General features: G+C 41.9%; 1 pseudogene; it reads right to left on the bottom strand.

The window, feature by feature from the left end:
* LOC109876359 (protein unc-13 homolog B-like) overlaps positions 1 to 11,202 on the bottom strand; it is an 82,680-nt pseudogene that overhangs the window by 9,060 nt on the left and 62,418 nt on the right.

The raw sequence follows: 11,202 nt of genomic DNA, 5'->3' as shown, positions 1-11,202 counted from the left end.
GGGGTAGAATACTGTATTGTACTGGGGTAGAATACTGTATTGTATAGGGGGGTAGAATACTGTATTGTACTGGGGGGTAGAATACTGTATTGTATTGGGGGGTAGAATACTGTATTGTACTGGGGGGTAGAATACTGTATTGTATAGGGGTGTAGAATACTGTATTGTATTGGGGGGGGGGTAGAATACTGTATTGTACTGGGGGGTAGAATACTGTATTGTATAGGGGGGTAGAATACTGTATTGTACTGGGGGGTAGAATACTGTATTGTATAGGGGGGTAGAATACTGTATTGTATAGGGGGGTAGAATACTGTATTGTATAGGGGTAGAATACTGTATTGTATAGGGGTAGAATACTGTATTGTACTGGGGGGTAGAATACTGTATTTACTGGGGGGTAGAATACTGTATTGTATAGGGGGGGGGGTGTAGAATACTGTATTGTATTGGGGGGTAGAATACTGTATTGTACTGGGGGGTAGAATACTGTATTGTGATGGGGAGGTGTAGAATACTGTATTGTACTGGGGGGTAGAATACTGTTTTGTAGTTGGGGTATTTAGAATACTGTATTGTACTGGGTATAATACTGTATTGTATAGGGTGATAGGAATACCTGTATTGTACTGGGGGTGTAGAATACTGTATGTATTGGGGGGTAGAATACTGTATTGTACTGGGGGGGTAGAATACTGAATATTGTACTGGGGGGTAGAATACTGTATTGTACTTGGGGGTAGATAGAATACTGTATTGTACTGGGGGGTAGAATACTGTATGTACTGGGGGTAGAATACTTTGTATTGTATACTGGGGGGTAGAATACTGTATGTTATTAGGGGGTAGAATACTGTATTGTATAGGGGGTAGAATACTTGGTATGGATGTATTGTTGGGGGTTAGAATACTGTTACTGGGGGTAGAAGACTGTATGTATGGGGGGTTTAGAGAGGTAGAATACTGTATTGTATGGGGGGTAGAATACTGTATTGTACTGGGGGGTAGAATACTGTATTGTATAGGGGGGGTAGAATATGTATTGGGGTTTAGAATACTTATTGTTGGGGGGTAGAATACTGTATTGTACTGGGGGGTTAGAAGGGGTAGAATACTGTATTGTATTGGGTGGGGGGGGTAGAATACTGTATTGTATTGGGGGAGGAGGTTTAGAAACTGTATTGTACGGGGGGGGGGGGGTAGAATACTGTATTGTCTAGGGGGGGGGGGGGGTGTAGAAGGGGGTGTAGGATACGTATTGTATTGGGGGTGAATACTGTATTGTATTGGGGGAGGTAGAATACTGTATTGTACGGGGGGGGGTAGAATACTGTATTGTATTGGGGGGGGTGTAGAATACTGTATTGTATAGGGGGGTAGAATACTGTATTGTATTGGGGGGTAGAATACTGTATTGGTTGAGGGGTAGAATACTGTATTGTATTATTGGGGGTAGAATACTGTATTGTATTATTGGGGGTAGAATGCTGTATTGTACTGGGGGTAGAATACTGTATTGTATTGGGGGGTAGAATACTGTACTGTATTGGGGGGTAGAATACTGTATTGTATTGGGGGGTAGAATACTGTATTGTATTGGGGGGTAGAATACTGTATTGTATTGGGGGGGTGTAGAATGGAAAGGAAACAAAGGAAAGGACACAAATAAGACTAATGACATTAAACTATGATGATCAATATCTAACAGACTGTCACGTCCATCACACGAAGGAGACCAAGGCATAGCGTGGTAAGCGTACATTCTTAATTTATTAAACGAATGAACACTGAAACAAACTAACAAAATAACAAACAACCGAACGAAACGTGAAGCTATAACAGTCAACTACACATAGACAAGAACCCACAAACACAAAAGGGAAAATGGCAACCTAAATATGATCCCCAATCAGAGACAACAATAAACAGCTGCCTCTGATTGGGAACCATATCAGGCCACCATAGACATACATATACCTAAACCTACCAAACATATACCAGGTAAGGATCAATATGTAACAGACTCATTCTATGTAATATATATGTAATATATAGGTGAGATTAGGGCTTTGGCGGTAATACGGTCAACGTAACAGCCCTAGGTAGGTTTTAATAAACCCACCAATCAGAGGGATTCTCAATCTATTAGCAGATACATGTGTCTCATGTCTTGATTAACTGAGAAAACAGGCTGATTTAGGGATTAAATAACGTCTGTCTCTTTCTGTCACGGCTCAAATGAGAACAATTCAGCGAGCCAGAACTGAACCGTTTCCTGAATGGGAAATTGCTGAGTCACTGGGCAATCACTCAGTAGTTATAGAACAGCAGTAGCCTATGGCACTCAAGCTAATGATAATCTTCCTGGAAACCTCCTAAATGGGACCCTATCCCCTAGGTAGTGCATAGGCACATAGGGCCCTGGTCAAAAGTAGTGCACTATTTAGGGAAGAGGGTGCCATTTGGGACGCATTTCTGTATTTAGTCGAGTACACTCATTCACTTCCTCGCTCCCTAGAGGTAAGGGCTGTGCATATTCTTATCGGCAGACTCAGTAGCCTCAGTTTTTCTAATGACTGCCTTGCCTGGTTCACCAACTACTTTGCAGACAGAGTTCAGTGTGTCAAATCGGAGGGCATGTTGTCCGGTCCTCTGGCAGTCTCTATGGGGGTTCCACAGGGTTCAATTCTCGGGCCGACTCTTTTCTATGTATATATCAATGATGTTGCTCTTGCTGCGGGCGATTCCCTGATCCACCTCTATGCAGACGACACCATTCTGTATACTTCTGCTAACATCTACTAACTAGCATCCAGCTATCCCTCACCGTTATCTCCAATGCTAATATCTACTATTTATCGACACTCTTCCTTTTCATTTTCTCTGATCTGAATAAAGTCTAATGTCTTCAGATGTTAGTCATCACCCAGCGTGGAGATAAGATTAAACATTTTGACACACGCTCACATTCAATTATCTGCAGACTCCCTGCTAGTCGCTAGTCTATTAACATCTGACTTTAGAGGAAGGAGGGAAGACACTGAGGAGCTTTAGAGGAAGACATTACACTGAGGAGCTGTAGAGGAAGACATTACACTGAGGAGCTGTAGAGGAAGACATTACACTGAGGAGCTTTAGAGGAAGACATTACACTGAGGAGCTGTAGAGGAAGACATTACACTGAGGAGCTTTAGAGGAAGACATTACACTGAGGAGCTGTAGAGGAAGACATTACACTGAGGAGCTTTAGAGGAAGACATTACACTGAGGAGCTGTTGTAAATGTCTAAAGTGGCTTTTTGGAACTCTGTGAGCTCTGCGAGAGTAGTTAGATAAGGACATTTGATTGCTGCCACTAACGGCACTAACTGTAGGGGAGACAGAAGTTTGTGTGTGTGTGTGTGTGTGTGTGTGTATAGGGGGAGGGCTGGAGTTTGGGTGGTTACATGAATGCAGAAGGATTTTAAAGGAACAGATATACACATAGCCATCTTGTAACGGTTTTCTTGAGTTGAAGGAGAGGCGGACCAAAACGCAGCGTGATGATGATTCATGGTTCTTTAATAAAGGAACTAACATGAATAAACTACAAAACAAGAAACGTGAAAAACCAAAACAGCCCTATCTGGTGCAAACACAGAGACAGGAACAATCACCCACAAACACACAGTGAAACCCAGGCTACCTAAGTATGATTCTCAATCAGAGACAACTAATGACACCTGCCTCTGATTGAGAACCATACTAGGTCGAAACATAGAAATACCCAAATCATAGAAAAACAAACATAGACTGCCCACCCCAACTCACGCCCTGACCATACTAAATAATGACAAAACAAAGGAAATAAAGGTCAGAACGTGACACATCTTTACCCAGAACCCCCCTCACTTTTGAACCAGCAGACTGAGGACGGGATGGAGAGAATAAAAGAGAGGGCAAAATGAAGAGATTAAAACCACCCCCATGACATGTATGGTTATAGAGCAGGTTGCTCACATTATATACATATATACTAAGTGGACAGTTTATTAGGCACACCCATTTAGTACCGGGTCAGACCCAAGAACAGACTGAATTCTTCGGGGCATGGATTACACAATGTGTCAGAAACCTTCCAATACACACAGTCAGTTAGGAAAGCAAAGCCTAGCTTTTTCAAACAGAAATTTGCATCCTGCTGCACTAATTCCAAAAGGTTTTGGGACATGGTGAAGTCCATGGAGAATAAGAGTACCTAACAGCTGCTCACTGCACTGAGACTAGGAAACACTGTCACCACTGATAAATCCACGATAATTTCAATAAGCGTTTCTCTACGTCTGGCCATGCTTTCCACCTGGCTACCCCAACCCCGACCAACAGCTCTGCAACCTCCGCAGCAACTGTCCCAAGCCCCCCAACCCCCCCCCCCCCCCCCGCTTCTCCTTCACCCAAATCTAGACAGCTGATGTTCTGAAAGAGTTGCAAAATCAAGATCCCTACAAATCAGCTGGGCTAGACAATCTAGACCCTCTCTTCCTAAAATTATCTGCCGCCATTGTTGCAACCCCTATTACTAGCCTGTTCAACCCCTCTATCGTATCGTCTGAGATTCCTAAAGATTGGCAAGCGGCCAAAGTCATCCCCCTGTTCAAAGAGGGAGACACTCTAGACCCAAACTGTTACAGACCTATATCCATCCTGCCATGCTTTTCTAAAGTCTTAGAAAGCCAAGTGAACAAACAGATCACCGACCATTTCAAATCCCACCGTACCTTCTCCGCTATGCAATCTGGTTTGCACAATCACGGGTGCACCTCAGCCACGCTCAAGGTCCTAAACGATATCTTAACCGATATCATAATCAATAAAAGACAGTACTGTACAGTCGTCTTCATCGACCTGACCAAGGCTTTCGACTCCGTCAATCACTGTATTCTTATCGGCAGACTCAACAGCCTTGGTTTCTCTAATGACTAATTTCTCCCGACTATCATCACTACTCTGGACGGTTCTGACTTAGAATATGTGGACAACTATAAATACCTAGGTGTCTGGCTAGACTGTAAACTCTCCTTCCAGACTCACATTAAACATCTCCAATCCAAAGTAAAATCTTGAATCGGCTTCCTATTTCGCAACAAAGCCTACTTCACTCATGCTGCCAAACTTACCCTTGTAAAACTGACTATCCTACTGATCCTTGACTTTAGTGATGTCATTTACAAAATAGCCTCCAACACTCTACTCAGCAAACTGGATGTAGTCTATCCCAGTGCCATCCGTTTTATCACCAAAGCCCCATATACTACCGACACTGCGACCTGTATGCTCTCGTTGGCTGACCCTCGCTACGTATTCGTCGTCAAACCCACTGGCTCCAGGTCATCTATAAGACTTTGCTAGGTAAAGCTCCACTTTATCTCAGCTCACTGGTCACCATAGAAACACCCACCTGTAGCACGCGCTCCAGCAGGTATATTTCACTGGTCATCCACCAAAGCAGAAGTAACTGAATGCCTTGATGCCATGTGATCCATTTCTGTGGCCCGTGAGTGTAAATGTCAACTGTAACCCCATTGATACCAGCTGTCAGTGTAACTCTGGTGTTGTAACCATCCTAGCAGTTAGAGAAGCCACAGAGCAACCGGAGGGTTGCCAGTTTGAATCTAGGGTCCAATAGAAAAAAATCTGTCTGGGAATTGAGCTGGCAACAAGAGGGTTGCCTTCGGCTCGCCTCTCTAACCGTTAGGCTATCTCCCGCCCACACATACAGAGAATTATATTTAGTGTTAGCTTTAGCTTGTAGTTTGTATATAGAACATCATTGTCAGTGTTAGCTTTAGCCTGTAGTTTGTATATAGAACATCATTGTCAGTGTTAGCTTTAGCCTGTAGTTTGTATATAGAACATCATTTTCAGTGTTAGCTTTAGCCTGTAGTTTGTATATAGAACATCATTTCAGTGTTAGCTTTAGCCTGTAGTTTGTATATAGAACATCATTTTCAGTGTTAGCTTTAGCCTGTAGTTTGTATATAGAACATCATTTTCAGTGTTAGCTTTAGCCTGTAGTTTGTATATAGAACATCATTTTCAGTGTTAGCTTTAGCCTGTAGTTTGTATATAGAACATCATTTTCAGTGTTAGCTTTAGCCTGTAGTTTGTATATAGAACATCATTTTCAGTGTTAGCTTTAGCCTGTAGTTTGTATATAGAACATCATTGTCAGTGTTAGCTTTAGCCTGTAGTTTGTATATAGAACATCATTTTCAGTGTTAGCTTTAGCCTGTAGTTTGTATATAGAACATCATTTTCAGTGTTAGCTTTAGCCTGTAGTTTGTATATAGAACATCATTTTCAGTGTTAGCTTTAGCCTGTAGTTTGTATATAGAACATCATTTCAGTGTTAGCTTTAGCCTGTAGTTTGTATATAGAACATCATTGTCAGTGTTAGCTTTAGCCTGTAGTTTGTATATAGAACATCATTTTCAGTGTTAGCTTTAGCCTGTAGTTTGTATATAGAACATCATTTTCAGTGTTAGCTTTAGCCTGTAGTTGTATATAGAACATCATTTTCAGTGTTAGCTTTAGCCTGTAGTTTGTATATAGAACATCATTTTCAGTGTTAGCTTTAGCCTGTAGTTTGCATATAGAACATCATTTTCAGTGTTAGCTTTAGCCTGTAGTTTGTATATAGAACATCATTTTCAGTGTTAGCTTTAGCCTGTAGTTTGTATATAGAACATCATTTTCAGTGTTAGCTTTAGCCTGTAGTTTGTATATAGAACATCATTTTCAGTGTTAGCTTTAGCCTGTAGTTTGTATATAGAACATCATTTTCAGTGTTAGCTTTAGCCTGTAGTTTGTATATAGAACATCATTGTCAGTGTTAGCTTTAGCCTGTAGTTTGTATATAGAACATCATTTCAGTGTTAGCTTTAGCCTGTAGTTTGTATATAGAACATCATTTTCAGTGTTAGCTTTAGCCTGTAGTTTGTATATAGAACATCATTTTCAGTGTTAGCTTTAGCCTGTAGTTTGTATATAGAACATCATTTTCAGTGTTAGCTTTAGCCTGTAGTTTGTATATAGAACATCATTGTCAGTGTTAGCTTTAGCCTGTAGTTTGTATATAGAACATCATTTTCAGTGTTAGCTTTAGCCTGTAGTTTGTATATAGAACATCATTTTCAGTGTTAGCTTTAGCCTGTAGTTTGTATATAGAACATCATTTTCAGTGTTAGCTTTAGCCTGTAGTTTGTATATAGAACATCATTTTCAGTGTTAGCTTTAGCCTGTAGTTTGTATATAGAACATCATTTCAGTGTTAGCTTTAGCCTGTAGTTTGCATATAGAACATAGTGCTTTAGTACAAACTACATATTAAAGCTAACACTAAATATATTGCTGAATTACAAACAGGCATTAAATTAACAAAACTATATTCTCAGTACAAACAGGCTAAGTTAACACTGAACACTATGCTCTAAACTCTGTCCCCTGTCTGGGAGGGTAATAACCACCATGTCACCCTCCCCTCGTTTAGAGCCTGGAGAGGACACACACACACACACACACACACACACACACAACCCTCAGTCTCAATGAGAGACACACATCATGTGAGCTGAAACCAAACTACTGTTGAAATCTGACAGAAATTCAGCGCCCTTTTTACTGACTACAGACAGCACAGAGAAACTCCTATTCATAATGAACTTACAGTATCGTCAACAACCTAGAGTATTACCATGACAGAAACCCACAAGATACTATGGCATATTATAGCAGCATCTTAATCCTCTATGGTAGTTGGACATACCTAACCCCCTCATCGAACTCCTCAGGCTCCTCCTCATCCTCACGCTTAGGAGAAAAATGGAGATATCATCATATTAAAACACATTATTTTATAAAGCCGTTCATGAATAAGTCCTTTTTAAATCCATAGAATGGATCAACATGGGAGTCAGGGACATGGGAGTCAGGGACATGGGAGTCAGGGACATGGGAGTCAGGGACATGGGAGTCAGGGACATGGGAGTCAGGGACATGGGAGTCAGGGACATGGGAGTCAGGGACATGGGAGTCAGGGACGATACCACCACTGATCTCAAAGTAGGATTCTAAAACAATCACACAAGGAGCAATATAGGGATGGAGAGGTCTACAGACCAACAAGAAGCTATATAGGGATGGAGAGGTCTACGGACCAACAAGAAGCTATATAGGGATGAAGAGGTCTACAGACCAACAAGAAGCTATATAGGGATGGAGAGGTCTACAGACCAACAAGAAGCTATATAGGGATGGAGAGGTCTACGGACCAACAAGAAGCTATATAGGGATGGAGAGATCTACAGACCAACAAGAAGCTATATAGGGATGGAGAGGTCTACAGACCAACAAGAAGCTATATAGGGATGGAGAGGTCTACAGACCAACAAGAAGCTATATAGGGATGGAGAGGTCTACAGACCAACAAGAAGCTATATAGGGATGGAGAGGTCTACGGACCAACAAGAAGCTATATAGGGATGGAGAGATCTACGGACCAACAAGAAGCTATATAGGGATGAAGAGGTCTACAGACCAACAAGAAGCTATATAGGGATGGAGAGGTCTACAGACCAACAAGAAGCTATATAGGGATGAAGAGGTCTACAGACCAACAAGAAGCTATATAGGGATGGAGAGATCTACGGACCAACAAGAAGCTATATAGGGATGAAGAGGTCTACAGACCAACAAGAAGCTATATAGGGATGGAGAGGTCTACGGACCAACAAGAAGCTATATAGGGATGAAGAGGTCTACAGACCAACAACAAGATATATAGGGATGAAGAGGTCTACAGACCAACAACAAGATATATAGGAATGGAGAGGTCTATAGACCAACAAGAAGCTATATAGGGATGGAGAGGTCTACAGACCAACAAGAAGCTATATAGGGATGGAGAGGTCTACAGACCAACACAAAGCTATATAGGGATGGAGAGGTCTACAGACCAACAAGAAGCTATATAGGGATGAAGAGGTCTACAGACCAACAAGAAGCTATATAGGGATGGAGAGATCTACGGACCAACAAGAAGCTATATAGGGATGAAGAGGTCTACAGACCAACAAGAAGCTATATAGGGATGGAGAGGTCTATGGACCAACAAGAAGCTATATAGGGATGAAGAGGTCTACAGACCAACAACAAGATATATAGGGATGAAGAGGTCTACAGACCAACAACAAGATATATAGGAATGGAGAGGTCTACAGACCAACAAGAAGCTATATAGGGATGAAGAGGTCTACAGACCAACAACAAGATATATAGGAATGGAGAGGTCTACAGACCAACAAGAAGCTATATAGAGATGAAGAGGTCTACAGACCAACAAGAAGCTATATAGGGATGGAGAGGTCTACAGATATCACCAGAGGGGGAAGAGAGACACCCAGGGACAGTCTAAGATTTAGCCAGAGGAGGAGAGACACCCAGGGACAGTCTGAAAGATATACCCAGAGGAGGAGAGACAACCAGGGACAGTCTAAGATTTAACCAGAGGGGGAGAAGAGATGCCCAGGGACAGTCTAAGATTTAACCAGAGGGGGAGAAGAGATGCCCAGGGACAGTCTAAGATTTAACCAGAGGGGGAGGAAAGACACCCAGGGACAGTCTGAAAGATATACCCAGAGGAGGAGAGACAACCAGGGACAGTCTAAGATTTACCCAGAGGAGGAGAGACACCCAGAGACAGTCTGAAAGATTTACCCAGAGGAGGAGAGACACCCAGGGACAGTCTAAGATTTAACCAGAGGGGGAGGAGAGACACCCAGGGACAGTCTGAAAGATATACCCAGAGGAGGAGAGACGCCCAGGGACAGTCTAAGATTTACCCAGAGGAGGAGGAGAGACAGGTTCTTGACACCTTGGACCCAGGTTAGATATAACCTACCATACACTCCTCTGTATCGACCTGGAGAGACACACACTTGGTCGTTAGGCTTTATAGGGTTCAATATGCACTGATCCACGCTTGTACACACACACACACACAGTTGAGTTACCCACCCCAGCACAATATGTGATGTGAAATGTATGTCTCAAAGTATTGATTCTCACCTGTTTAGCCCCCATGCACTCAAACATCTTCTCCAACAAGACCCGCATCTGTTGTATGTTATTCATCAACACACAGGGCTGGGAGAGAGAGAGAGAGAGAGAGAGAGACAGAGACAGAGACAGAGACAGAGAGAGACAGAGACAGAGAGAGAGAGAGAGAGAGAGAGAGAGAGAGAGAGAGAGAGAGAGAGAGAGAGAGAGAGAGAGAGAGAGAGTGAGAGTGAGAGAGAGAGAGAGAGAGAGACAGAGAGAGAGAGAGAGAGAGAGAGAGAGAGAGAGACAGAGAGAGAGAGAGCAAAAACAAAGTGTGTGTGAGAGGATAGAGATTCAGAGAGAAACAGGGAGAAAGAGAGAGAGCGGGAGAAGAGAAAAAGTAGAGGTGGAGAAGAGATAAACAGAACAGTAAGTTAGAGAAAGAGATGTTTTATTAAATACTGTTCATGAACTGTAAAGAGCATATAGAAACCTTCAGAAATAAGCTTAGTGAGTGGGCTTTATATAGCATCGGGTCCTTCTGAAAACTACTCACTATCTTCTCCTTCTGGCAGTAGGAGGGGAACTCCTTGGACAGGATAGCGCAGTACTGCATCAGCACCTTGGTGATGGTCTGGAGACAGAGAGACGTAAATACAACCCATATCTATGCTTATTTATTTTATCTTGTGTCCTTTACCATTTGTACATTGTTAAAACACTGTGTATATATATATATATATAATATGACATTTGTAATGTCTTTATTGTTTTGAAACTTCTGTATGTTATTGTTCATTTCACTTTATATATTCACTTCATATATTATCTACCTCACTTGCTTTGGCAATGTTAACACATGTTTCCCATGCCAATAAAGCCCTTGAATTGAATTGATTTGAGAGAGATGTCAACACTGTTAGAAAACCTCCTCAGTTCATTGTGTCCTGCGGCACCTGACCATCACTGGCCAACACTGGCTACATCAAACCCATTCTATTTCCATTTGTTGAGTATTTTCTGCACCACTAAACCCTTATCTCAATTCAGGATGATTTCTCTGACAGACCAAGAGAACAAGTTGTGAATACAATGAATCTACAAGTTACAGAGATTTTGTGTAAGT

Source organism: Oncorhynchus kisutch, linkage group LG3 (genome assembly GCF_002021735.2).
Source record: "Oncorhynchus kisutch isolate 150728-3 linkage group LG3, Okis_V2, whole genome shotgun sequence".
Lineage (NCBI taxonomy): Eukaryota > Metazoa > Chordata > Actinopteri > Salmoniformes > Salmonidae > Oncorhynchus > Oncorhynchus kisutch.
Note: the sequence above shows the minus strand (reverse complement) of the source record. Positions and strands in the feature narration are given on the sequence as shown.